Genomic DNA, 6,596 nt, shown 5'->3' on the forward strand with positions numbered 1-6,596 from the left:
TTTTCGCCCAAGCGCTTATACTTGCACTCTGAAAGAATTAGAAGCCGTATCCTTTGCTTCATCGAGAAAATTGCTGGACCCATCCTCTCAAAGGGAGCATTAGTCAGTACCTCTGAAGTTTACTGGGCTTTCTGTACCTATGTCGATTTTCCTATGAGTGGTTATGAGACGAATCCTCCTGAATATTGTGGAAAATGACATCCCATTTAAGCCATTCCTCCCTTGTGAAGCCCCTGCAATCCCAGGCTGAAATTTACATATGCCTGGCCTGGCCTGGCCTAGCCTTGCTGCTGACAAAAGTGATGAGCAGCTGGTTTGTTCATGTTTCTAGATTCCAAGGTAGAGCCATACCATTAATTGACCAATAATAAGAATATAAGTACCTGGTGGTCATAAGCCTAGGAGACTCCTCCATGTATTCTAATCAAGAACTCAGCAGTGCCTTTAATTCCCCTGCTCCATAATCTTAGAAGAAATGTTCAAACCAGATACAATTGCTGAGTTGCCTCTGCACTTGGCCTCACCGTCTCTTTTCCAAAACTTTAATGCAATACATCACAAAGTCATTCCAGCGTCTTCCTTTAAATCCCTTCAGCCTGGTAGATGACAGTAGTTCTGCCCTAAAATAGAGACACAGGTATTCACAGGGGGACCTTTGGTGCCTAGCTCCCACTTTAGGTACCTATGTCCAACATTTAGATGCTGCTGGCGTTCACAAAACCCCAGCTCAGCTGCTGCCTAAATTCCTTAAGACACTTACATTTCTGCTGTTAATGTACCCAAGGTGCCTTTATTTTGGCAGCAGGGCATAGAATCATAGAACTGGAAGGGACTTCGAGAGGTCATCTAGCCCACTCCCTTGCACTCATGGCAGGATTAATTAACTAGACCATTCCTGACAGGTGTTTGTCTAACCTGCTCTTAAAAATCTCCAGTGATGGAGATTCCACAACCTCCCTAGGCAATTTATTCCAGTGCTTAACCACCCTGACAGTTGGGAATTTTTTCCTAATGTCCAACTTAAACCTCCCTTGCTGCAATTTAAGCCCATTGCTTCTTGTCCTATCCTCAGAGGTTAAGAAGAACAATTTTTCTTCCTCCCCCTTGCAACAACCTCTTACATACTTGAAAACTGTTATCATGTCCGCTCTCAGTCTTCTCTTCTCCAGACTAAACAAACCCAATATTTTTTCAATCTTCCCTCATAAGTCATGTTTTCTAGATCTTTAGTCATTTTTGTTGCTCTTCTCCGATTTGTCCACATCCTTCCTGAAATGTGACACCCAGAACTGGACACAATACTCCTGCTGAGGCCTAATCAGCGGCAATTAGAGCAGAAAAATTACTTCTTGTGTCTTGCTTACAACACTCCTGCTAATACATCCCAGAATGATGTTTGCTATTTTTGCAACAGCGTTATACTGTTGACTCACATTTAGCTTTTAGTCCACTATGACCCCAGATCCCTTTTTGCAGTACTTCCTAAATGGAGTACTTTGCATTTGTCTTTATTAAATTTCATCCTATTTACTTCAGACCATTTATCCAGTTTGTCCAGATCATTTTGAATTTTAATCCACTTGCAACCTCCCCTGTCTTGGTATTGTCTGCAAACTTTATAAGTGTACTCTGTATGCCATTATCTAGATAATTGATGAAGATATTGAATAGAACCAGACCCAGAACTAATCCCTGTGGGACCCCACTCGTTATGCCCTTCCAGCATGACTGTGAACCACGGATAACTACTTTCTGGGAATGGTTTTCCAACCAGTTTTGCACCCACTTTTTAATAGCTCTGTCTAGGTTGCATTTCCCAAGTTGGTTTATGAGACGGTCATGTGAGACAGTATCAAAAACTTTACTAAAGTCAAGATATACCACACCTACCACTTCCCCCATATCCACAAGGCTTGTTACCCTGTCAAAGAAAGCTATCAGGTTGGTTTGACATGATTTGTTTTTGACAAATCCATGTTGACTGTTACTTATCACATTATTATCTTCTAGGTGTCTGCAAATTGATTGCTTAATTATTTGCATCATTAGCTTTCCAGATACAGAATTTAAGCTGACTGGTCTGTAATTTCCTTGGTTGTCCTTTTTATAGATGGGCACTATATTTGCCCTTTTCCAGTCTTCTAGAATCTCTCCCGTCTTCCATGACTTCTCAAAGATAATTGCTAAAGGCTCAGATATCTCCTCAGTCAGCTCCTTGAGTATTCTAAGATTTTTGTTATTATTCTTCCCCCCTCGTTGAGTAAGGGTCTACCCTTTCCTGGGTCTTCCTCTTGCTTCTGATGTATTTGTAGAATGTTTTCTTGTTACCCTTTATGTCTCTGACTAGTTTGATCTCATTTTGTGCCTTGGTTTTTCTAATTTTGTCCCTACATACCTGTGTTATTTGTTTATATTCATCCTTTGTAAGATGCATTTCATCAGGTCCTAGTGACTTGAAGATATCTAATTTGTCCAAGTAATATTTAACTTGTTCTTTCCCTATTTTAGCCTCTTCTGTTCCTACCTCATTTTCATTGTCATTCACTACATTAGACCATAGGCACCGACTTCCCCTCTTTCCCATGTGTGCTCAACCCCCCTCTGCCCTGGCCCCGCCCCTACTCCACCCCTTCCATGAGGCCCCACCCCTGCCCTGCCTCTTTCCACCCCTTCCCCAAAGTCCCAGCCCCAACTCTGCCCCCTCCCTGCCAATATTCCAACTCCTTCCCCAAATCCCCACCCCGGCCCCGCCTCTTCTGCACCTCCTCCCCTGAGTGCGCCACATTCCCGCTCCTCCTCACCCTCCCGGAGCCTGCTAACACTGCCAAACAGCTGTTTGGCAGCAGCCAGGTGAGAAACGCTGGGAGGTAGGCAGAGGAGCAGGGACACGGCATGCCCAGGGGAGGAGGAGGGTGGGGGGTGAGGGGAGCTCGGCTGCCAGTGGGTGCAAATCACCCACTAATTTTTCCCCATTGGTGCTCCAGCTCTGGAGCACCCACGGAGTCGGCGCCTATGCATTAGACATGCAATCACCACCAACCTGCTTGGTGAAAACTGAAACGAAGTCATTAAGCACCTCTGCCATTTCAACATTTTTTGTTATTATTCTTCCCCCCTCGTTGAGTAAGGGTCTACCCTTTCCTGGGTCTTCCTCTTGCTTCTGATGTATTTGTAGAATGTTTTCTTGTTACCCTTTATGTCTCTGACTAGTTTGATCTCATTTTGTGCCTTGGTTTTTCTAATTTTGTCCCTACATACCTGTGTTATTTGTTTATATTCATCCTTTGTAATTTGAAGATCATTGAAGATCATTGAAGATCTCCTGGTTAAGCCAGGGTGGTCTTTTGCCATACTTCCTATCTTTCCTACACAGTGCCCTTAATAATGTCTCTTTGAAAAACTGCCAACCATCTTCTATTGCTTTTACCCTTAGACTTGCTTCCAATGGGATCTCACCTACCAACTCCCTGAGTTTGCTAAAGTCTGCCTTCTTGAAATCCATTTTCTTTATTTTGCTGTTCTCCCTCCTACCATTCCTTAGAATCATGAACTCTATCATTTCATGATTACTTTCACCCAAGTTGCCTTCCACTTTCAAATTTTCAACCAGTTCCTCCCTATTTGTCAAAATCAAATCTAGAACAGCCTCTCCCCTTGCAGCGGTCTCCACCTTCTGAAAGAATTTTTTCCCCCAGTACATTCCAAGAATTTATTGGATAATCTGTGTCCTGCTGTGTTATTTTCCCAACAGATGTCTGGGTAGTTGAAGTCCCCCATCACCATGAAGTCCTGTGCTTTGGATGATTTTGTTAGCTGTTTAAAAAAAGTCTCATCCACCTCTTGTTCCTGGTTAGGTGGTCTGTAGAAGACCCCTACTATATACCCTTGTTTTTTACCCCTTTTATCCTTACCCCTTTCAACAAGTCTGTCTCCTATTTCCATCTCAATCTCAGTCCAAGTGTATACATTTTTAATATATAAGGCAACACCTCCTCCCTTTTTTCCCTGCCGGTCTTTCCTGAGCAAGCTGTATCCTTCTATACCGATATTCCAGTCATACGTATTATCCTACCAGGTCTCTGTGATGCCAACTATGTCATAGTTGTGTTTATTTACTATCATGTGCACAGCTGCCTAACTCCTTACACTGCCCAGCCGCTCAATACGTAATTCATACTTAAGCCTCAGTGGGATTCAGGCACTAGGTGATCCACTACATCTTTTGACTGTGGGGCCTTATCTTGTAGATGTGCTCTGAACATGTCTACACCCACACAAAACAGCCAGAGGAGGAAGATACACTTACTTACAATCTTTAGCTTCAAGGTAAGAACATTTCCCCACGCTGTGAAAGACCTGTGTTCCTAGCAGAGTGTTCTGGGGTGGATGGCTCAGTCTCCTGGTGAAGCTGTTCCACTACGTATAAATATTAATCATTGGAACACTGACTTGAACTTGGGTTTCCTGATTCTTAGGGGAGGGCCCTGACCACTGGGCTAGACCAGTGGCTCTCAACTTTTTGAGACTACTGTCCCCCTTTCAGGAGTCTGATTTTGTGCCTTGGTTTTTCTAATTTTGTCCATACATACCTATGTTATTTGTTTATATTCATCCTTTGTAATTTGACCTAGATTCCACTTTTTGTAGGACTCCTTTTTAAATATTTAGATCATTGAAGATCATTGAAGATCTCCTGATTACCCCCAAGTTTCACCTCACTTAAAAACTACTTGCTTACACAATCAGACATAAAAATACAAAAGTGGCACAGCACACTATAGCTGAAAAATTGTTTACTTCCTTATTTATGCCATATAATTATAAAATAAATCAATTGGAATATAATCTTGTACTTACATTTCAGTGTATATGGAGCAGCATAAGCAAGTCATATGAAATTTTAGTTTGTACTGACTTTGTTGGTGCTTTTTCTGTAAGTTTTTTTTTTAAACTAGGCAAATATCTAGATGAGCTGATGGACCCCCTGGAAGTACCCCAGGGGCACATGTACCCCGGGTTGATAACTACTGGGTTAGACAGTCAGTCTCTCTTTTTCTGGTCCCATGACTATATATACAAAGTGGTATAGCCTGTAACAGTTGTAAGAGGAAGGGTTTTTCTTGAAAAAAGACTCACCAGAATTAACTGCATAACTCCAGGAGAGGAAGGTTCATGGTTGCGAATCTCAAGTGGAGATAGGCAGCCTCTTTAGCCTCAAGCCAAAATGCCTAATTTTCCTCAGCATTGCCTACTGGCTAGCTTAGGCAGCTCCTGGCTCAGCATGTTGATTTTTGTGAACCCCATTCTGAGACACCTCCCCAGGCACTGTACTGGAGCCTGGTTACCTAACTTATGCATTGTGGGATTTACAAATGCACAGAAAGCAGTTAGGTGCCTATCTCCCACTGAGGGTCAAGCAGGTTAGGTGCCTAACTCCCATTATGCACTCAAGTCCCACTAGTGTTCTACCTACCTCTTTAGGCACCTAAATACCTAAAGATGGAAATCTGGCCCTCAGGCAAAGTATTCAAAAGTGGCCATTAACTATGTGTGCCTCCATTTTTGGGCACACAGCCAGACATGACAAAGGGCTCATAACTAGGGTTGCCAACTTTCCAATAGCAGAAAACCGAACACCCTTCCCCCGCCCCATCCCCAAGGCTCCGCTACTGCCCTGCCCCGTTTTCAAGGGCCCGTCCCCCATTCACTCCATTCCCTCTCCCTTCATCACTTGCTTTCCCCCACCCTGGCTCATCGGGCTGGGGCAGGGGGTGGGGTGTGGGCTCCAGCTGGGAGTGCAGGCTCCGGGGTGGGGCTAGAAATGTGGGATTCAGAGTTCAGGAGGGCGCTCTGGGCTAGGGCGGGGGTGAGGGCTCTGGTGGGGGCTCTGGGTTGGGGCTGGAGATGAGGGGTTTGGGGTGAAGGAGGGGGCTCCGGGCTGGGGCTGAGGGGTTTGGAGTGTGGGGGGGTGAGGGCTTTGGCTGCAGTTCCTGGTCAATGGGAGCTGCGGAGCCAGCCCTCGAGGTTGGCACAGCATACACGCCCCCTTGGCTGTACCTAAGAGCTGGAGGGACATGTAACTGCTTCCTGGGAGCCATGCGGAGTCGGGTAAGAAGCCTGCCCCACTGTGCCTTTTTGACCAGGTGTTCTGACTGAAAACCGGACACTTGGCAACCCTACTCATAACTTTCCAGAGTGCTGAGGACATACAGTACCCATTTATATAATGGTAAGTGGGTCAGTCAAGGCAGAGCAAGATTTAGGGCAAAATTTGCAGATGTACTGAAGAAGACTAAAGCTCATTTTAAAAAGTGACTTAGGTACTCAAGACTGCAATTATGAAAGGAATTAGGCACCTAAATCCCACTGAGATTTAGACAACAACTCACTTAGGCTGCTTTGAAAATTCCAGGTAGGAAGCTTAAGTCCCAGAGACTTCCAATAAGACATTGGCTTCTAAGTGCCCAACTCTGTTTTGAAAATGGGACTTAGTTTCTAAATCACTTTGCCACGTTCAAAAGTTTTATCCTTAAGTTCTTTCTGCTTCAGTTTATTCATTTGTAAAAAGGCTATAATAATACATGTCACAGTGGTGT

The sequence above is a fragment of the Caretta caretta genome, chromosome 6 (genome assembly GCF_965140235.1).
Source record: "Caretta caretta isolate rCarCar2 chromosome 6, rCarCar1.hap1, whole genome shotgun sequence".
NCBI lineage: Eukaryota > Metazoa > Chordata > Testudines > Cheloniidae > Caretta > Caretta caretta.